Below are 22,945 nucleotides of genomic sequence, written 5' to 3' on the forward strand. Positions count from 1 at the left end.
AAGGAGCCTGGGCACGCCAGAGGAAGTGTTTCCTGGGCTCACACATAGAGTGAGAGGACTGTACCCGGAGTCCTGACTTGTCACTGCTGCTGGTCCTGAGTGAAGCTACGACAGTGGCCATGGGAGCTCCTTACCGAGCCCTTGCTCTGTGTCAGGCACAGGCCAACTGCAGCTCATTTAACCCTCAGAACCATAGGCAATACCCCTTTCATTATCATTCCCCCATTTTGCAATTGGGAAACTGAGGTACGGACCAATAAGAACCTTGCCCAAGGCACACAGCAAGGAGGTGACGGGGCCTGGACTTGAACCCAGGTCTGGTTGGCCCCAGAGACGGGCTCTTACCCCCATGCCAGGGGTCTGTTTTCACCTTGGGAAGCTCGCAGTGTGAGACCCTGCCTGTGGGTGTGGATGGAGCCCCAGCTTAACGCAGAAGAGAGGGGCACGCCCAAGACCCACCCCCTTGGCCAGTTCATCACTCAGCAGCCTGGAGAGACACTTTGGTGGTTTTGAGCATTACTCACTTTGAAATGATTTTTATTCTTAGTCAAATATTTAATTTTTTTACCCATAATGGACAGTTGGTTAAAGGCAGGAAGCATTAAAGAACACTGATCTTAAAAGGCTGGTTCCTGAGGAACATGCAAGTGGTAATAGCTCTGCACGTTTGCCTCGGGTGCTCCACCCGGGTCCGGGAGCCCCAGGCATCTGGTCGGAGTCCTGGAGACCCCAAGCCTGGCCGGCGTCCCACTCCGTTCATGGGAGTCAAGACCCTCCCTACTCACGACCTGCTATTTGGGCAGAAGTGATTGCAAGCACTTCCTGAAAATTCTCACGTCTCATCATTTAGAAACAAAGCAAGAAAATTACAAAAACAAACCAAGTTGATTTTTATTAAACAAACATACAATTTAAGAATTCCAAACAGTGGGCCACAAAATCAGTTTTTGCTTTTTGTTTCTTTTTCTGCCTTATATAGTCAAGCGTTAGCCTCCATGTGAGCATGTATGTGGTGCCAAAGACACAATGAAATGGTAATATATCATTTTGAAATTTCTTTGTGGAAAATTATGCTTTGCCTTCATAACTCATTTATAATAAATGGAGAAGGCATCACTTGGTAAGTGGGGGAAAGTTAAATATTGCCTTTAATCATAGATATTATTAAAGGTCATATTAGATGTGAACCTTTATTATTTACTCCCAATAACATATTAATCTAAAAACTATGTTTTATATAAAATAATTTCTTTATCGTATACCATCGAAAATAATAAAAAAAATTTTAATTCCTAAGTGTGTTTGCAAGATGATATGTTACTGTGAGGGGAGTTCTCACGTCTAAAAAAATGGAGCAAGGCTGCGGCCAGCCCACTAAACTGCCTCAGTCTCCACAGGTGTAAAAATAAGTATAAAAGTATGTACTTTTCCTCACCCATTGAGGGAATAGGTCTCCTGGTGGGTGCTGTAGAGGCCCACCCTGGGGAACAGAGTCTTGCTTTGAGAAGCTCCAGGTATTACCCATAAGGGCAAATCTACTTGCTTATGATGGTACACGGGGTCCACCCAGGCCTGTGTCCTTGGGGATGTAGGAGTTTGGCTACTGCCTTCAGATGGTGCCCACATGCTTGGGCTCCATTAAGGAACTTTCTATAGGTCTCAAGGACACAAATGCACAGTGAGCTCTGTATGCATCTCTGGTGAGGCCACCCCTACCTACGGTGAGGGGTCTCTGCAGTTTTACCTGCTGCTAGGTGAAACAGGACCCTCTGTGGTCGATTTTATTGTATTTTTATTTGCTTTGCCTGGTACATAAGAAATTGACTTAAGAAAAGTTGCCACAAAGCCTTCGTTGAGTCTGAGTTTCTTCTAGAATGCCCACTCGATTTCTTCCCTTCTAACCAGATCCTACTCATTTTTAAAAACTTCTGATTTCAACAAAAATCTCAGACTCACAGAAAAGTTGCAGGAATAATACAAAGAATCTCCATATATTCTTCCCCCGGATTCCTCAAATATTAACATTTTACTGCATTTGCTTTATCTTTCTCCCTCTAACCTACATTTCTGACCTGAGTGAGAGTGAGTTGCCAAAAGGATGCCTTTTTACTGATAAATTGTTCACAGTGTGTTTCTTTATAAAGACATTTTTCTTTCATTACCACAGTACAATGATCAAAATTGGGAAACTAACATCAACACAATACCGTTATCTACTCCATGGTCCTTACTCATCTTTCTCCAGTGATCCTAGAGCAGGGGTTACATTCAATTGTCATATCTCTTTAGTGCCTTTTAATCTGAGGACAATTCACAAATCTTTGTATTTCATGACATTGACTTTTTTTAAGAACAACTAGTTGTTTTTGTGTCATGGTCCCTCATTCCAGTTTCTCTGATATTTCCTCTCAATCAGATTCTCAGTGCATCATATCAGGACACTCATGCTATCCCCTTACCCCGGGACTGGTGATGCTGACTTTGATTACTTGGTTATGGCCGTGTCTGCCAAGTTTCTCCACTGTGAAATTATGAGTTTTCCCTTTGTAATTAAGAAATAGCTTGTGGGGAGATCCTTTGAGACAATGCCAATATTCTGTTTTCCTCCAACTTTCACCCACTAGCCTCCACTGATGATTCTTGCTTAAGAATTATTATTATGGTGGTTGCCAGATGACTTTCTTTTCTTTTCTTTTTTATAAATTTATTAATTTATGGCTGCATTGGGTCTTCATTGCTGTGCACAGACTTTCTCTAGTTGTGGAGAGCGGGGCTACTCTTCGTTGCGGTGCGTGGGCTTCTCACTGCAGTGGCTTCTCTTGTTGCGGAGCACGGGCTCTAGGCGCACGGGCTTCAGTAGTTGTGGCTCACGGGCTCTAGAGTGCAGGCTCAGTAGTTGTGGCGCACGGGTTTAGTTGCTCCGCGGCATGTGGGATCTTCCCGGACCAGGGCTCTAACCCGTGTCCCTTGCATTCATTGGCAGGAGGATTCTTAACCACTGCACCACCAGGGAAGTCCCTGCCAGATGATTTTCTAATTCCATCATTCCTTCTACGTTTATTAGTTGTCTTTCTACTGTCAGGGAAAGTCTCTGGTTGATTTTAAACTCACTACTCTAAACTTCAGGACCCTGCATTTGGGAGCTAGGGAGAGAAAGTCCTCGTCACCTGTCTGAATATCCCTGAATATATTTATACACTGAATCCTGGCTGATGGGTGTTTAATGAGAAGGCTATCAGCACAGTACTTGCTCTTGGGAAGATTCTAGCCCAAGAACCCATCTGCTGGACAGCCGTGTCCCAAGAAGGCTGAGCGGGTTTTGGGGAGGGTGGTGTTGGGGTCCGTGAGGTGTATTAACCTGTTGAGTGGCTCCCCCTCCGCCGTGATGTCTCACCACGGACTCGTCAGTTCCACCAGCCCCGGCTGAAAAATATGGCCCGAGGGAGGCCCGACTCCAGCTAACTCCATTTCACATCTCCTTCCTGAGCTGGAAAAAATGGTCCTTCAGGGACAGAGCAAACCTGTCAATAATGAAGTTGTGAGGGAGAGGCTGTCCCAGGAGGGTGACTGGGTTGTGATGGCTGATGGGCTGAGGGGGGCCAGTAGCCGGCAGCGTTCCCCTGGAGAGCCTGGAAACTCAGCGGCGCTTCACTACCCGCAAAGCCGAACCAGCTCAGGACTGCCCTGGGATCCTCTGCTTCCCGCAATGGAGCCATCATTTCTTCACCTGGCTTCCCAGGGCTGCCCAAGGCAGAGTGGTGAGTGGGCAAGGTTTAACACCAAGCCCTGGGGTCATCCCTTTGAGCCTGCCCCTCACCTATTTTCCAGTTGTAGGTCCATTTGATTAATAAAACAACTGAGGGGCAGAAAGGTTAGACAGCTTGTCCAAAACCACCCAGCTAGACAGGGGCAAAAACCAGGGTGTGAACCCAGGTGTGTCCGATTTCCAAGTTATCGCTGCATCCTGCTGCGTCCCCAGGTGGGGACTCCTGCTAAACCCAGTAGGGTTCTGTGGAGGAGGTACTGATTGCAGAACGGGCAGGTTAGGGATAGGAGGTCTCCATGTTTGGATACCTCCAGTGACGGGGAGCTCACCACATTTCCAAGCAGCCCCCTCCAATGTGGGGTAGCTGTCCTGAGGAAGTTACTCCATTAGGTGAGCTCAGGCTGTGTCTCGGGCCTTCCTTCCCCCAGAGTTCTAAAGGACTCAGCAGCTGGTGACACCTGGTATTTAAACAACTCTTAGGGGACTTTCTCCCTATCCCTCTTCCTCTCTGTCCTATCTTTGAAAGCCAGTTTGAGGGCTACTAGACTACATGGAGATGGTGAGATTAAGATAGATGGTGAAGAGGGCTAGTTCGAGTGGGCCTCTGAAGCCACTCAGCCAGTGGAGTAAGTGTGATAATGTGGGCCAACTGAGGCCCGCTGGCCAGCTGTGGTGGACACAATGGCCAGGCTTTAGGCTGGGAATCAAGGAAGTCATTGGAGGTAGCCCCTAAGCCTGTGGGAGCTCCTTGGGTAGTATTTCCCTTGGAATGATGGTGGTGAGTATCTGGTGATGAGAACTTACATGATGGGAAATTATGTCCAAAATGCAGCCTCTAGAGGCCAGAATTAGAGCAGAAGTAGAAGCTGGACATCTGAGGTTTCTTCTTTGATTTCTAACACTTGAAAAAGCCTGTTTCCCCACAGCCTCAGTTCTCCCACCTGTACTATGGGTGTGCTAATGCTCAGCACTTCCTCCAAATATCTGATGGATTCATACTATATTGCTTGGAAAACCCACAATATAATATTATTAGAAATAACACGTACATCAACTCTTCTAAAACTCACAGGAACCCTATGAGATGAGTCCTCTATTTGTCCCCATTTTACAGATGAAAAAGCTAAGGCCCAGAGAGGTTAAGGAACTTGCCCAGTGTTGCACAGCTGGGAGTTCAGAGCCTGGATTTGAACTCTGGGGGTCTGACTCCAAAGTCCATACTTTGAACTATGGCAGTATGTTGCCATAGTATTGGTAAATACTCTGGGAGTTTGTGTTGGGCACTTTCTGTATTCCAGGCAGTGAGGGGCTATGCAAGATGGCCACACGAGGGGCAAGTTCACACCCATAGCCAGGCTTCCTCGGTTCTTTAGGAAGAGTGGGTGGGAGCACACAGGCTCCAGAAAGGTGGCATGGCCAGATTTTGCTTCCTGGTGTTGATTGACATGACTTGGTCAGTTTAGCCACAATTTCAATTTAGCTGGAAAATCGAGCATCCCAGCTGAGACTTACCTGCATTCGTGTCTACTGTCCACCAGACTCTGAGTGTGTGCCCAGGGAGGGCATATAGCTCGGGGGATACCTGGACTCACCAGTAGGCTGCACTGAGGGTCCATGGGCCAGACTTGGAGACTGCAGGGCTTGGCTGGGCTAGGCGGAAGGGCGAGGGCCTTTCCCTGGAAACAGTCCGCTAGGGCAGCCGCGTGCTCTTCCCATGACATCACGCTGCCTCAGAACGTATGAGGCCAAGGATTCTTGGAATGCCTGATTCACCCTGGAACAAAAATAATACCTCGTATTTATAATGTGCCTTTGTTCCCCAAAGGCTCTCCCAGGCTTGATTGTATTGTAACTTCAGATGTGCCTTGTGATCTAGGCAGGAATGCAGAGAAGGTGGGACCCCACCTAAGGAAATGCCTCGAGTGAGGATTTGGTGTTCCCATTCTGCAGGTGGGAACACTGAGACATGGAGAGGTGGGTGGTTTGCCAGAGCTGCCCAGCAGATTGGTGCTGGGAGCCCTGGATTTCCAGTGGGTTTGAGAAGAGGGCCTCAGAAATGCCCCAGCAGTTGAGTTAAGACTCAGAGCCGCATCTAATACCCCAGAGAAAGCTATTTCCTCATGGCCTTCTGTGCTGCCCTAAGATGGAGGAGGGTACAGGAGCCTACAGCTCTTCCCACCCCCTGCCCACCCCAAGTGCAAGGGTAAAGCCAGCGGGCCACCTGAAAACTCAAACTCCCCCCAGCCCTGCCCCACAGGCCCCAGTCGCAGGAACTAGCAGACTGGTGGGGAAAGGATTGTTCCCAGCACAGATGGAAACCCAAGGGCCACGTGTGGCTTTTGCGGTTTTCCCCAGACGCAGTGGAGCCAAGGCTGGAAGGCCGGATTTCCAAACCTCAACCCAGAACGCCTGTCCAGAGCCCTCCCAGGCTATCCCCTCTCCCGGGCCTCAGCTTCCCCGTTTCCAGTGGCCTCCGGCTCAGCCTTTGGCCTTTGCGTCTGCATATCTAGCTGAGCTTCCGCACCTCGTGCTGCCAGAGCCACGACCCCTCCCCCACTGGCCTTGGCCAGGGCCTGGGGTCCTCTGGATTGGGGTTTCAGTGGCTCAGCAGTGGTGTGCAGGCTGCCCCGGGCCCTCAGGACCGTGGAACAGGCCGCAGACCCTTGAGACGAGAGCATGGTGGTTGAGAGCACTCATTCTCGGGCCAAACTACCTAAGTTCAAACCACGTTCTGCTTCTTGCAAGCTGTGTGGCCTTAGGCAAGTACTTACCTTTCTGTGCCTCACTGACCTCTGTAAAACAGAGTGCAGTGGTCCCTCCCTCTTAGAGTAAATGAAAGCTCTGCCTGGACCCGTGGTTAGTGCTTCATACACGTTACCGTGTTTTCATTACTGTTATTCTGCATCTTTGTGATTTCAGCTACAGTCCCATTCCTCCGGGCAGCCCTCTTGGCAGGGCTGGCTTCTCGGGTGTGCAGTCTGTGCTCTTGTGCTGAGACCCATGCTCAGAATGGCTGCTCTTGGTTTGATGCTCTGCTGTGGCTATCTTGACAGTTTTGGACAAGAGGCCCACATTTTTATTTTGCACAGGGCCCTGCAAATTATATGGCCAGTCCTGCCTCTAGGATCAGGCTAGGACAGACCCCTGTGCTACTCCCTGCTTCCCTTCCTTCATGACTCTTGTTCCTGGTTGTAACCAGATACCTGTTTCTGTAATTACTGGATTAGTGTCTGTCTCTCCAAATGGACCCTAAGCTCTATAAGGACACAGCCCTGTGTTGGAGTCATCGCTGTGTCCCCAAGATCTGGCTCATTGCAGGGCTCACTTCAGGCATGAATGAATGCCCAGCCCCACCACAGACTCTGAGGGAGAGTTAGAGAAGGTTCTCACACATCTGAGGGAAGTAGATGCTTTTAAGTGTTCACAAGAGGAACGCCCAAGGCCGTAGGTGGCAGAGACTAGGGAAGCCAGACTATAATTTCGTGAGGAGTCCAGAGATAGAGGGGGCACCCTGGGGGCTGGGGAAGGCTCCTGGGCGGATCTGGGCCTCAAAGCCTGGGTGGGATTAGGAGAGGTATTGAGAGACTCCTTAGGGAGAGCTGAACAGCTTTTGTCACCCCCTCCCCCCAACTCCCAGCTTCTCTCAGAGTGTTCCAGGAGCCATGTGGCCTTGGGCAAGCCCATTGATACCTCTGCTGAACCTCCAGACAGAGGTTCATTAATTAAACATGTTTAATTAATGAAGCAGTAAATGAACCAGCCTTTCCCCTCCTCATTCCTTTGTTCATTCATTCTGTAGTTGGTGTGAGTAATCTTTTCTCTGCCTCAGGGTGAAGAGTCAGACCCTCTCATTTCCATCCCACAGCATCCCTTTCGCCAGGTAAACATCTGGTCTCTAAAGCTTTCAGTCCACTCAGTGGAAGACTGAACTTCTTACGTGAACTCTTGCCTCGGCTGGCAGAGGTCTCAGTCCTGAATCATTTCCTACCCAACTCTGAGCGAAAGGAGAGTCCCACAGACCGCTGGAGTGGGAGCCTCTAAAGCTTGGCTGACCATCCAAGGCAGCAGGCGTGTTCCTGAGCACGTGATGCTCCGCGCACGTTGTCAGGGGAACCTGGTGCGGGAGTGCGCCTGGCACTCAAAGCCGGCTGGGACGGTGCTGGTGTTCCTGCCATGATGTGGATGATGGCAATTACAGGCGGGGCATTTATCTAAGTGGCTAGTAATGCCCCAGTTCTCCAGACCTAAGACCTCCTAAGACCTCAGAAGAGTCATTGTTAAATCCAATCATGTAGCGTTTCAGGCAGTGCCTTAGAGCAGAAACACAGATCCAAGTTCCAGTACAGGCTTTGCCACTAACTAGCTGGGCAACCTGAGGGGAACGAAGCAACCTCTCTGAACCTTGGCTTTCTCATATGTAAGACCAAGCTTTCTCATGCTGTCTCTCGTGTATCTTCACAGCCACCCCGGAGCTGGGGGCCGACACAGCTAGGGAAAGAGACACAGAGGGGTGAAATCCCCCCAAGCCAGGCTCTGAGCTGGCTGTAGTCTCACAGACCAGACAAGGAGTGTCCTACAGAGCAGACTCAGTGGGTTTCCAGCACCTAGTTCAGCCCCGAGTGTATCGTAGGTGCTCAGTTAACACAGGCCACTCTGATCCTTGTCTCTTTGGTAAGCCAATGTCATGCTTCCCTTGGTTGGCCCCCTGAAGAGGGAAATAAGTCTCCGCTATGCTTTTCTTTGCTAAGCTTCCCATTCTGCAAACTGGAGCAGCCTTGTGTGGCGGGTGACCCTTGTTTCCGTGCCCCACATGCCGAGCTAAGCTAAACAGCCCCGGAGCCGTGTGCCTGAGCCCCTACATTTCAACTCGTGCTTTGTCACGGCAGCGGCGGGGGCAGGGGAGGTGGGACCTGTGCGGGGCATGTGTAGGTGGACAGGAATGGAGGCGCCTAAGCTAGTAATAAGCAGTCATCACTTTCTGAAGGCAAGAAATATGAGCCCATGCATAGTTCTCAAACCACTCGCCCTAGGAATTTTGCTTTCAGAAAATTTTAAGCAGACCTACAAATTATGTGGTGAAGTGTCCGACATTGAGAGAACCATAATAAGTTGGTGGCCCTCAGAATATCTAGTTGGGAGTGATTATGAAATAAAAAATGAACAGAGAGACGTTTGTCTGCATTTGGACTGCTGTTAAAATCATTCTTAAAAACAAAATCTGAAGTTATTCTCCCTACACCCACCTCCCAAAATGCAGCTGTGGTCTTTGGAGAACATTTTTTTTTTTCTTAATAAAAGAGAACAGTCTTAGAGTGGAACAAGACATCTGATTTCAGAACCCAAAGAAGAAAGAATAAACTAAATGAGTGATGGAAAAAGCATACTGACAATTTCCATTCTCAAAAAAAAAAAAAGCATTATTTTCCTAACAGCAGGTGTTGCCAGTAGCACAAATGGAATATTAATCTTATCTCCTAAGCCGTTCCTCCCCCTGCCCTGCCCCCACCAGAGGAAACTTCCCCCGAGAAATTAGAACATAATAAGCAGACAGGGAGGTGGAGTTTTGCCCTTTTTGGCTCGCGGAGCTGCATGTTTAGTATGTCTCCGAAACCTGGACCCACATATCTGGGGATCTGAGACCAAATGTGGCTTCCTTACCCACCACTGGGAGCAACAGTGCCTCATCCCCAGATCAGCCAAACCTAAACCCACAGGTTTCGTGGTGAGCAGCCAGCTGGCCCCTGAAGGAAGGTATCGACGAAACCCAGGGCCAGCAAACACAGAAGAGAGGAGCTGGTTTTGGCCAGCTCAGCCAGCAACCGCTGACAAATATTTGTGAATGGCCAGAGCAGGGGAGCCTGGGTCTCCATTGTTGGAGCCCAAGACCCAGCCCCAAGTCTGTTCCAGGAGTTAAGGCCCTCTCAGCCCTTTTCCAGGCCAAGGACATGGGCCTCATGTGGTCATCACCACAGCAGGTCTCAGCGGTAACTCAGCCCTTCTCTCCTGAGGGGGCTGGATCTGAGGGCAAGTGGGAGACAGGAGGTGGATGCTTGGGAGCCGTGACTGGCTGACAGGCTGGGTACACTCCTGGGAGCTTCTGCAAGGCCCTCTGGTGTGGGACTTCTCCTCACTGAGCCTCAGTTGGCTTATCTGTAAAATGGGAAGAAAGATTCTCGACTGGCCTGCACACAGAGACCAGTCCCAACGATCACTAGCCCTGAAAATTAAGCAGGAAGGAAGAAAAGGGGCTCCATGCCCCATGCTCCTCCTCCAAGGGCATCTGGCTCTTCCCTGCCCTCCTAGGGGCCACGCAGCCAATCTCATTTGCTCTCCAGCCCCATATCAGCCCTCCTTCCTTTGAATCATGAGTCTTGTCTACCCAGTTAAAAGGGCGCCCTTGAGAGTGGACTCCCAAGCTTCTCCTCCCCCCGCCGTGGACGTCACTCCACGTGTGAACAGGAACTGCCACCCAGGCAGAGTGAGTCTGAAAACAACCACTAATGCTCAGCAACCTCGGGCATTCTTCTTGGTCATTGCTGTGTTGACAGGGCTGGCCGGCTCCAAGGTCTTTTGAACCAGGAGGACATGGAGTTCCAGGCCCCTGAAAATTTCCAGAAAAGAATAGCAGAAGCTCTACAAGGCCTAGCTGATTTCTTTCTGAGACCTTGACCAGCCCTATAGAAATTACCTTCTTCCTCCTCCACGTGAAGAGAAGTGGATTTGCGGGGGGGGGGGGGGGGGGGGAGCTAGGGGAGATGCTGGGCAAAGACAGGGGAATCCCTGATATGGCAAATGGGAAGCCAGTCTCAAGACAGATGCTGGGAAGGGCTTGGTCAACCATTCTTTGGGGGCATTCCTTGGGCCATAGCTGCAGGCACCACAAAAATTCTAAATAAGGATGACAGAAGTTGGAGGAAGCAAGCATTATCTGCCAGGGGATTTCCAAGGTTCTTCTCCGGGCTTAAAAATTACACTCAAAGAACAAAGAGAATGGAAGGAAAAAGGGCCAGTTAATTTAAAGTAATTAAAAAATTAAAATAGGGAGAATTTACAAAACGTCACGGCGCGTGGTGCCACAGGGAGTTGGTGGGCCGTGAAATTTCTTCCGTGCTCTCCCAGTGCTTCTCAGGATGAGGGATCCAGGCTCCTGAGCTGACCTGTGTCTCGGGCATCTGGCACATCTGAAGGCCAGTTGGTGATCCTAGGTGGAATCCAACTCAGTGAGTCACTTTGCTGACGGGGCCCAGCTCGTCCCCGTTCCCCGGGTGCCCTGCCCTGCTCTGAATGCAAACGGACCTTCTTCCAGAACTTAGTGTTAGGCCCATGATGATCCCTGTTTTTAGAATGAGACCATTAGGGAATGAAACTGAGTGCCAGTGGCGGTGGTAGCAGTGCTGGGATTGGGTGGAGGGGCTGCCTCTTTTGACTCTGCTGTATTGCCTCTTAAATTATTAAAATAAATACAACTAAAAACCCTGGACATTGAAGTATACAAACAAACATAAGAGAACTCTGAAAGGCAGCGAGAAGAAGTCAGACTGGGTGGGGACCTTGGCACCTGAGGGATGACACAGCAGTGACTTGCTTGAGTTTTCTTCTCAGCCTCATAAATCCCGGACTTGGAGTGAAAGAAGCCGGCAACCCAGAAACACCCACAGGCGCAGGCAGACCAAAATGGCCACAACAAAAGCCTTCCCTCTGCAGCCAAAGAACCAGGCAAGGGGCAGACTCTTAAGACAGAAAACTCTTAGACAATAACTGCTCTAATTCAGGCAAACGCCCTAGAGAAAACTGGCTCCACCCCACACATGCCAGTAAGGGCCAAACGAGGGGCTGAGATTCCACCTTTGCCAGGCTGTGACGAGGCACCCAAACCTCGCCAGGCTGGTGTCAGTGAAGCTGGGTGGGGAGTTGAGACTCACCCCTGGAGGGCACTGAGCACCCCTCCCTCTGTGTCAGTGGAGGCCATGTGGGGAGCAGCAGTGCAACACCCTGCCCCTCCTAGCCAAGGAGGTGTCTGTGTGTGGAACCAGAACCCCCCACTGTGCCCAGCATTAAAGAGGACTCCCTTTGCTCTGTCAGAGAAGACGCAGTGGGGAACCTGACTTCTCCCCCGACCCCGCAGTAATGAGGCAGCGCAGCCCTTTCTACTACTGGACCAAGGTAAGAGGAAGCCAGCCAAACAGAAGGTGTGATTAAGTCCGGAGTCTCATAACATAATACCCAAGATGTCCAGCTTCCAACTGAAAATCTTCTGTCACACCAAAACCTTGAAAGATCTCAACTGAATGAAAAAAGACAATACATGTCGATACCAAAATAACAGAGATATTAGAATTATCTGACAAAGATTTTAAAGTAATCAGGATAAAAATGCTTCAAGGAGCAATTTGGAACACACATGACACAAATGAAAAACTACGTCTCAGCATATAACAAAGAATCAAATGAAAACTTGGGTTAAATAAAAAACTCAATGGATGGACTCAACAGCAGAATGGAGGGGACAAAAGGAAGACCAGTGTCCTGGAAGATAGAACAATATAAATGATGTAGTCTGAGCAACAGCGAGAAAACAGACTGAAAAGAATGAACTGAGCTTCACAGACCTGAGGGAACATAACTGAAAATCTAACAGTCATGTCATCCAGGAGGTAGAGGAAAAAAAGGGTGTGACTGACAAATGACCCAAAGAAATAATGATTGAAAACTTCTCATGCATTGCTGGTGGGAATGTAAAATGGTACAGCCTCTCTGGAAAACAGTTTGACAGTTTCTTTAAAAATTAAATACGCAACTACCCTACGACCCAGCAATGGTGCTCGCAGGCATTTATTCCAGAGAAATGAAAACTATGTCCACACAAAAACCTGTAAACAAATGTTCCCAGCAGCTGTCTGCACAATAGCCAGTAACTGGAAACAACCCAGATGTCCTTCAGTGGGTAAGTGACTAAACTCACTGATACATCCACACCATGGAATACTACTCAGCAGTGAAAAAGGAACAACTGTGGATACATGCAGCCACCTGGATGGATTGCCAGGGAATTATGCTGAGTGAGAAAAGCCAATCCCACTGGGCTAAATACTGTATGTATACAACATTCTTGAGGTGACAAAATTGTAGAAATGGAGACTGGATTAGTTGCTGCCAGAGGCTAAGGAGGAGGTGGTGGGAGGAAAGTAAATGTGGCTATCAAAGGGCAACACGGAAGATCCTGGTGGTGATGGAAATGTTCTGTGTCTTGATTGTATCAGTGTCAAAGTCTTGGTTGTGATCTTGAACTATAGTTTTGCAAGATGTTACCATGGAAGGAAACTGGGTAAAGGATACAAAAGATCTCTCTGTATTCTTTCTTACAACTGCATTTGAATCTATAATTATCCCACAATAGAAAGTTTAGAAAAATAAATTTATGTTCATTTAGAAAACACAAAAAAGAAAAGAAAAATCCTCATCCCATCCCCTAGAGATAAGGACTGTTAGCATTTTGATGTGTATCCTTCCAGTTTTTTTATGCATATGAATACTTGCTTTAAAAAACAGCACCATGCTGCATGTATTACAACACAGGCTACAGAGTGAATTTTTCACCATGTTCTTAATTTCTCCACAGTCCGTTTTTCACTGCTGTTCTAAACACTGCTGAGATGAATATCCTTATTCCTACATCCCTGTGCTTTGATTATTTCCTTTGGATAAGTTGTCACACGTGGATACATTGCGAGGTCCAGTGGTTTACATGTTTTAGAGGCTTTTGTAACCAATTGTCAAATTTCCCTCCAGAAACATACTAATTTCTACTTCTAATATACAGTGGGTTGTAAGTTACTGTCTGTGTGGAAAGAAAAAGAAGCTTATACACCTGTCTCTCACTTAAGACTTTAATTCCCCCTGAAAACCCTGCCACTTAGGGAAAGCTTTTCTTTTATTTTTTTATTTTTATACAATGCTTAAAGGTTACTTTCCATTTACAGTTATTACAAAATATCAGATATATTCCCAGTGTTGTACAACACATCCTTGAGCCTATCTTACGCCCAGTAGTTTGTGCCTCCCACTCCCCCACCCCTATATTGCCCCTCTGCCCTCCCCACTGGTATCCGCTAGTTTGTTTTCTGTATCTGTGAGTCTGCTTCTTTTTATTCACTAGTTTGTTGTACTTTTTAGATTCCACATATAAGCAATATCATACAGTATTTATCTTTCTCTGACTTATTTCACTTAGCATAATGCCCTCCAAGTCCATCCATGTTGTTGCAAATGGCAAGATTTCATTCTTTTTTATGGCTGAGTAGTATTCCATTTTGTGTGTGTGTGTGTGTGTGTGTGTATACTACAACTTCTTTATCCATTCATCTGTTGATAGACACTTAGGTTGCTTCCATATCTTGGCAATTGTAAATAATGCTGCTATGAACACTGAGGTGCATGTATCTTTTCAAATCAGTGTCTTTGGTTTTTTTGGATATTTACTCAGGAGTGAAATCGCTGGGTCATGTGGTAGTTCTATTTTTTTGTTTTTTTGAGAAACCTCCATACTGTTTTCCACAGAGGCTGCCCCAATTTGCATTCCCACCAACAGTGTACAAGGGTTCCCTTTTCTCCACATCCAACATTTGATATCGGTAGAAGGGAAAGCTTTTCAATGAAAAACTTTTCATTAATTTTAATGGGAAAATGATCCATATAACCCCAACCCAAGACACCCCCAAATTTTCACAGATACAGAATTATTGCCCCTCGGTCCAGATGGCAGAATAGAAGGATGCGGAATTTGTCGCTCCTCACAAGTTCATCAAAAACACATTTACAGATGGAATAATCCCCATAGAGCTCCTGCTGAACAGTAGTGGTAGACTTCGGACACCTAAAAGAATGAAAGAAAGAAGAAAAAAGAAAAAAAAGAAAAGAATCAAAAAAGAGACCAGCAACCCTGGCAAGAAGCTGAAGGTGAGGAGAGGTCCCCACATTAAGAAAAACTCCCTCATGAAGGGGAAATGAGCTGGGACAGAAAAGGAACTTCAGGGGATCAAAGGAGAACACTGCAGATGGTCTATGGAAGGCAAGACAAAGTAAGAACCGCACGCATGAGCTAGACGGCAGCTGTGTGCATTCCAGCCTGAATCGTGAGTCACCTATTGTGAAGGGGAGCTAGGTGCTAGAAAGAGGGGTTTGGAGTGCAGAGCCAGGGAGAGGACAGCCCTTGGCTGTGAAAAAACAGCCTGAAGGGACAGGAGCAAGGGGCACCACAACCGGGAAGGTCTGTGGAAAAAGCCTGAGACACCATAGCAAGGCGTCATAGTAGCGTGGCATGCAAGGGGCGGAGCTGCCATTATAAACCCCTTCCCCATCCGCTTCTTCTGCCTCTGTGGGCATTGGGAGGGACTCCCACCAGAGCAAGCCCACCTGCCCCTCATGCCAGGGTCATCTTTGCCTGCACCGCCCACCCCAAAACCTCCTTGGGAATCAGCTCTGGGCACCCCTGCCTGGGACAAGAGTCCACCGAAGGGACTCTTGACAGGGTCAGAGGGCTAAAGCGTGGGGTTGGAAGAACAGACCTGGGGAGAGAAACGCAGTTGGCCGCGCAGATACAATAGAAGGGACAGGACTGAGGGGACGCGTGGCCAGGAATCCCCCTAGAGGAAACGGGGTCTGCCTGGAAAGCAAGGCACCATTGTTGAGAGATGCATGGGGGGCGGGGGCAACAACGTTCCCATACACCAGCTCCTGCCACTGCAGGTACTGGGAGTACCCAAGTGGGCTCCAGGCAGCTGCTGCTTTCGCTCCCACTCACCTGGGCAAAGATCAGATGCCTGAGGGCAGCACACAGGCAGAGGTGGGGTTAAAACCAAAACTGAGCCTGAAGGGTGGTGCAACTAAGGAAGAGAGACAGAAATTTTTCTATGCAGCAGCACAAGCTGTGAATTAAATCCCCAAGATCGGCTGGGTAATCCCTGCGTTTGTGGAATATCTGAATAGACAATGAGTGTTTCAACATCTGAGACCAGTCTAGCCTTCGCAGCACTTGACTTTGTGGACAAATACACACAGGAATCAGGCCAAATCAGAGTCTGAGCTGGCCTCACTGTCCACAGCAGGTCCAGAGACCTACCTAGTGGGGTCGGGCCTGGGCCTCCAGGGTGGGAACATAGAGTCCAGGACACTGGAACACCAGAGAATTCCTGGGCCCAGGCAATATTAATCAGCACCTGCATTCCTGAAGGTATCCATATCAACACCAAGACCCAGCCCCACACAACTGCCTGCAGGCTTCAGTGCTAAACACCTCACACCAAACAACCAGCAAGACAGGAACCCAGCCCCACCCACAGTAGACAGGCTGCCTAAAGTCATACTAAGCTCACAGACAGCCCAAAACACACCACCTGACACAGCCCTTCCCATCAGAGGGAAAAGACTCAACTCCACCCAACAGAGTGCAGGCACCAGGCCCTCCCACCAGGAAACCTGCACAAGCCCCTGGACCAACCTCACTCAGCAGGGGGCAGTCAACAGAAAGAAGAGGAACCACGACTCTGCAACCTGCAGGAAGAAGTCCATAAATACAGTAGTTCAGACAAAATGAAATGACAGATAAATATGCTGCAGACAAAGGAGCAAGGTAAAATCCCACAAGACCAAATAAATGGAGAGGAAATCGGCAAGCTATCTGAAAAATAATTCAGAGTAATGATAATAAAGATGATCCAAGATCTAGGAAATAGAATGGAGAAAACACAAAAAACGATTAACAAGTACCTAGAAGACCTAAAGAACAAACAATCTGTGATGAACAACACAATAACTGAAATGAAAAATACACAAGAAGGAATCAATGGCAGAATAATTGAGGCAGAAGAACGAATAAGTGAGCTGGAAGATAGAATGGTAGAAATAACTGCCGACAAACAGAATAAAGAAAAAAGAATGAAAAGGATTGAGGACAGTCTCAGAGACCTCTCAAACACACCAACATTCGAATTATAGGGGTCCCAGAAGAAGAAGAGAAAGGGAAGGGGCCTGAGAAAATAGTTGAAGAGATTATAGTCAAAACTTCCCTAACATGGGAAAAGAAACAGTCAGTCAAGCCCAGGAAGCACAAAGAGTTCCATACAGGATAAACTGAAGGAGAAACATGCCAAGACACATATTAATCAAGCTTACAAAGATTAAATACAAAGAAAAAATATTAAAAGCAGCAAGGGAAAAGCAACAAATAACCTACAACGGAATCCCCATAAGGTTACCAGCTGATTTTTCAGAGAAACTTTGCAGACCAGAAAGGAATGGCAGGACATATTTAAAGTGATGAAAGGGAAGAACCTACAACCAAGATTACTCTATCCAGCAAGGATCTCATTCAGACTCAAGAGAGAAATCAAAAGCTTTGTGGACAAGCAAAAGCTAAGAGAATTCAGCACCACCAAACCACCATTACAACAAATGCTAAAGGAACTTCTCTAGGTGGGAAACACAAGAAAAGAAAAAGACCTACAAAAACAAACCCAAAACAATTAAGAAAATGGTAATAGGAACATACATATCTATAATTACCTTAAATGTAAATGGATTAAATGTTCCAACAAAAAGACACAGACTAGCTGAATGGATACAAAAACAAGACCTGTACATATACTGTCTACAAGAGACCCACTTCAAGCCTAGGGACATATACAGACTGAAAGTGAGGGGATGGAAAAAGATATTCCATGCAAATGAGAATCAGAAGAAAGCTGGAGTAGCAATACTCATATCAGACAAGATAGACTTTAAAATAAAGAATGTTACAAGAGACAAGGAAGGACACTACATAATGATCAAAGGATCAATCCAAGAAGAAGATATGCAATTGTAAATATCTATGCACCCAACATAAGAGCACCTCAGTACATAAGGCAAATGCTAACAGCCATAAAAGGGGAAATCGACAGTAACACAATATTAGTGGGGGACTTTAACACCCCACTTACACTAATGGACAGATCATCCAAACAGAAAATAAATAAGGAAACACAAGCTTTAAATGACACAATAGGCGAGATAGATTTAATTGATATTTATAGGACATTCCACCCGAAAGTGGCAGAATACACTTTCTTCTCAAGTGCTCACAGAACATTCGCCGGGATAGATCACATCCTGGGTCACAAATCAATTTAAGAAAGTTGAAATCATATCAGGCATCTTTTCTGACCACAACACTATGATATTAGAAATCAATTACAGGGAAAAAACTGTAAAAAAATACAAACACATGGAGGCTAAACAATACGCTACTAAATAACCAAGAGATCACTGAAGAAATTAAAGAGGAAATCAAAAAATACCTAGAAACAAATGACAACGAAAACACGATGACCCAAAACCTATGGGACACAGCAAAAGCAGGGAAGTTTATAGCAATACAATCCTACCTCAAGAAACAAGAAAAATCTCAAATAAACAACCTAACCTTACACCTAAAGCAACTAGAGAAAGAAGAACAAACAAAACCCAAAGTTAGTAGAAAGAAAGAAATCATGAAGCTAAGAGCAGAAATAAATGAAGTAGAAATGAAGAAAGCAATGGCAAAGATCAATAACACTAAAAGCTGGTTCTTTGAGAAGATAAACAAAACTGATAAACCTTTAGCCAGACTCATCAATAAAAAAAGGGAGAGGACTCAAATCACTAAAATTAGAAATGAAACAGGAGAAGTTACAACTGACACCATAGAAATACAAAGGATCTTAAGAGAGTACTACAAGCAACTATATGCCAATAAAATGGACAACCTGGATGAAATGGACAAATTCTTAGAAAAGCACAACCTTCCAAGACTGAACCAAGAAGAAATAGAAAATATGAATAGACTAATCACAAGCACTGAAATTGACATTGTGATTTAAAATCTTCCAACAAACAAAAGTCCAGGACCAGATGGCTTCACAGGTGAATTCTATCAAACATTTAGAGAAGAGCTAACACCAATCCTTCTCAAACTCTTCCCAAAAATTGCAGAGGAAGGAAGACTCCCAAACTCATTCTATGAGGCCACAATCACCCTGATACCAAAACCAGACAAAGATGTCACAAAAAAAGAAAATTACAGGCCAGTATCACTGATGAACATAGATGTAAAAATCCTCAACAAAATACTAGCAAACAGAATCCAACAATACGTTAAAAGGATCATATAACATGATCAAGTGGGATTTATTCCAGGGCTGCAGGGATTCTTCAATATATGCAAATCAATCAATGTGATAACACCATATTAATAAACTAAAGAATAAAAACCATTTGGTCATCTCAATAGATGCAGGAAAAGCTTCTGACAAAATTCAACACCCAGTTATGATAAAAACTCTCCAGAAAGTGGGCATAGAGGGAACCTACCTCAACATAATAAAGACCGTATATGACAAACCCACAGCAAATATTATTCTCAATGGTGAAAAACTGAAAGCATTTCCTCTAAGATCAGGAACAAGACAAGGGTGTCCACTCTCACCACTACTATTCAACGTAGTTTTGGAGTCCTAGCCACAACAACAGAGAAGAAAAAGAAATAACAGGAATATAAATTGGAAAAGAAGAAGTAAAACTGTCACTGTTTGCAAATGACATGATACTATACAGGGAAAATTCTAAAGATGTCACCAGAAAACTACTAGAGCTAATCAATGAATTTGGTAAAGTTGCAGGATACAAAATTAATACTCAGAAATCTCTTTCATTCTTATATACTAACAACTAAAGGGCAGAAAGAGAAATTAAGGAAACAATCCCATTCACCATTGCAACAAAAAGAATAAAATACCTAGGAATAAATCTACCTAAGGAGTCAAAAGACCTGTACTCAGAAAACTATAACACACTGATGAGGGGACTTCCCTAGTGGCGCAGTGGTTAGGAGTCCACCTGCCAACGCAGGGGACATGGGTTTGAGCCCTGGTCTGGGAGGATCCCACATGCTGCGGAGCAACTAAGCCCGTGCATCACAACTACTGAGCCTGCGCTCTTGAGCCCGCGAGCCACAACTACTGAAGGCTGTGCACGGAGAGCCCGTGCTCCACAACAAGAGACGCCACCGCAATGCGAAGCCCGTGCACCACAGCAAAGAGTAGCCCCTGCTCGCCACAAGTAAAAAAGAAAGCCTGTGCACAGCAACTAAGACCCAACGCAGCCAAAAATAAATTAATTAATTTAAAAAAATAAAAACACTGATGAAAGAAATCAAAGATGACATAAATAGATGGAGTGATATACCATATTCTTGGATTGGAAGAATCAATATTGTGAAAATGGCTATACTACCCAAAGCAATCTACAGATTCAATGAAATCCATTTCAAATTACCAATGGCATTTTTCACAGAACTAGAATAAAAAATTTTACAATTTGTATGGAAACACAAAAGACCCCGGATAGCCAAAGCAATCTTGAGAAAGAAAAACAGAGCTGGAGGAATCTGGCTCCCTGACTTCCGACTATACTACAAAGCTACAGTAATCAAGACAGTATGGTACTGGCACAAAAACAGAAATATAGATCAATGGAACAAGATAGAAAGCCCAGAGATAAACCCATGCACATATGGTCACCTAATCTATGACAAAGGAGGCAAGAATATACAATGGAGAAAAGACAGCCTCTTCAATAAGTAGTGCTGGGAAAATTGGACAGCTCCATGTAAAAGAATGAAATTAGAACACTCCCTAACACCATACACAAAAATAAACTCAAAATGGATTAAAGACCTAAATGTAAGACCAGACACTATAAAACTCTTAGAGGAAAACATAGGCAGAACACTCATTGACATAAACCACAGCAACATCTTTTATGACCCACCTCCTAGAGTAATGAAAATTAAAACAAAAATAAACAAATGGGACCTAATGAAACTTAAAAGCTTTTGCACAGCAAAGGAGACTTTAAAGAAGATGAAAAGACAACCCTCAGAATGGGAGAAAATATTTGCAAATGAAGGAACTGACAAAGGATTAATCTCCAAAATATACAAGCAGATCATACAGCTCAGTATCAAAAAAGCAAACAACCCAATCAAAAAATGGGCGGAAGACTTAAAAAGACATTTCTCCAAAGAAGACATACAGATGGCCAACAAACACATGAAAAGATGCTCAACATCGCTAATTATTAGAGAAATGCAAATCAAAACTACAATGAGGTATCACCTCACACTGGTCAGAATGGCTGTCATCTAAAAACCTACAAACAGTAAATGCTGGAGAGGTTGTGGGGAAAAGGGAACCCTCATACACTGTTGGTGGGAATGTAAATTGATACAGCCACTATGGAAAACATTATGGAGGTTCCTTGAAAAACTAAAAATAGAGCTACCATATGATCCCACTACTGGACATAGAGAAAACCATAATTCAAAAAAACACATGCACCCCAATGTTCATAGCAGCACTATTTACGATAGCCAGGACATGGAAGCAACCTAAATGTCCATCGACAAAGGAATGGATAAAGAAGATGTGGTACATATATACAATGGAATATTACTCAGCCATAAAAAGGAATGAAATTGGGTCATTTGTAGAGACGTGGATGGACTTAGAGAGTGTCATACAGAGTGAAGTAAGTCAGAAAGAGAAAAGCAAATATCGTATAATAACGTGTATATGTGGAACCTAGGAAAATGATATAGATGATCTTAGTTGCAAAGCAGAAATAGAGACACAGACTTAGAGGACAAATGTATGACTACCAGGGGGGAAAGGGGTGGAGTGGGAGGAACTGGGAGACTAGGATTGACACATATACATTATTGATACTATGTATAAAATGGACAACTGATGGAAACATGCTGTATAGCACAGGGAACTCACGTAGTGCACTGTGGTAACCTAAATGGGAGGGAAGTCCAAAAGGGAGGGGATATCTGTATGTGTATCGCTGATTCCTTTTGTTGTGTGGTGGAGGCTAACACAACATTGTAAGGCAACCATACTCCAATAAAAATTAATTTTAAAAAATTTATCAAGTGAACAGTGAAATTGAGTTTATATAAGTAATAATAATTTTAGAACAAATAAATACAATTTTGTTCATGAAATGCAGTGCAGCAAAGTTCTGTTGTACCTGCCAAAGAGATGGATTACAGACTGGGACGGGGGCCTCATTCCCTAGAATGTAACGTCTTCTCTCCACAAACTTTCTTCACTGGCTTTACAACTTTGAGAGGCTCATGGTTATTCTGTTCTCCAAATGCACTTCAAATAAGGTTATGGCATGGAAAACACCATGAAGGTGAAACAGAGTTGGAACACAGGAGTGTTTTAGTGATGGAAGCAGCCCTTGAGCTGCTGGACTGAAGGGTCCTCAGAATACCCCCACTCCCCTGCTCTCCTTTAGTCTTCAAATCAACACATTTGGGGTTTGTCCCGTGATGTACACCTCAAATTTGTTCCATATGATAATCTCTGCTTTGAAATTGTCAAAAAAACTCGATAAGCCTGTCTGCCTAAAACCACCATGTTAAATATCACTTCTGTATTGCTCAGCTCGGGCTGCCATAACAAAATACCACAGACCGGGTGGGTAAACAACAGAAATTTATTTTCTCACAGTTCTGGAGGCTGGAAGTCCAAGGTCAAGGTGTCGGGTTTGGTTTCTTCTGAGGCCACTCTCCTTGGCTTGTAGGTGGCTGCCTTCTGGCTGTGTCCTCACATGGGATTTCTTCTCTGTACCTGCATCCCTGGTGTCTCTGTGCATTCAAATTTCTTCTTATTATAAGGATACCAGTCATGGGAATTCCCTGCCGGTCCAGTGGTTTAGGACTCGGTGCTTTCACTGCCAGGGCCTAGGTTCCATCCCTGGTTCCCGCAAGACATGCGGCACGGCCAAAAATAATAATAATAATAAGGATACCCGTCAAATTAGATTAAGGCCCACCCTAACAGCCTCATGTTAACTTAATCACCTCTTTAAAGGTCTTATCTCCAAATGCAGTCACATGCTGAGGTCCTAGGGGTTGAGGCTTCAACATGAATTTGAGAGAAACACGATTCAGCCTATAACAATTTCTTATAGCATATTTTGTTAGTGGGTTTGGGGGCAGAAATGTCAGTGTACCCAAAGAAAGGTTGTGTAACAAATGGTATAACTTTTCATGAGTCATGATGGTTAAAAAGTCATTGACAGGGGCTTCCCTGG

At 45.5% G+C, this 22,945-nt stretch overlaps 1 protein-coding gene across 8 annotated transcripts in view; it reads left to right on the plus strand.

The window, feature by feature from the left end:
- The window catches only part of CTIF (cap binding complex dependent translation initiation factor), a 311,698-nt gene that overhangs the window by 192,287 nt on the left and 96,466 nt on the right, over positions 1–22,945 (plus strand). The gene's annotated exons all lie outside the window — the stretch shown is intronic.

The sequence above is a fragment of the Mesoplodon densirostris genome, chromosome 15, assembly GCF_025265405.1.
Source record: "Mesoplodon densirostris isolate mMesDen1 chromosome 15, mMesDen1 primary haplotype, whole genome shotgun sequence".
Classification (NCBI taxonomy): domain Eukaryota; kingdom Metazoa; phylum Chordata; class Mammalia; order Artiodactyla; family Ziphiidae; genus Mesoplodon; species Mesoplodon densirostris.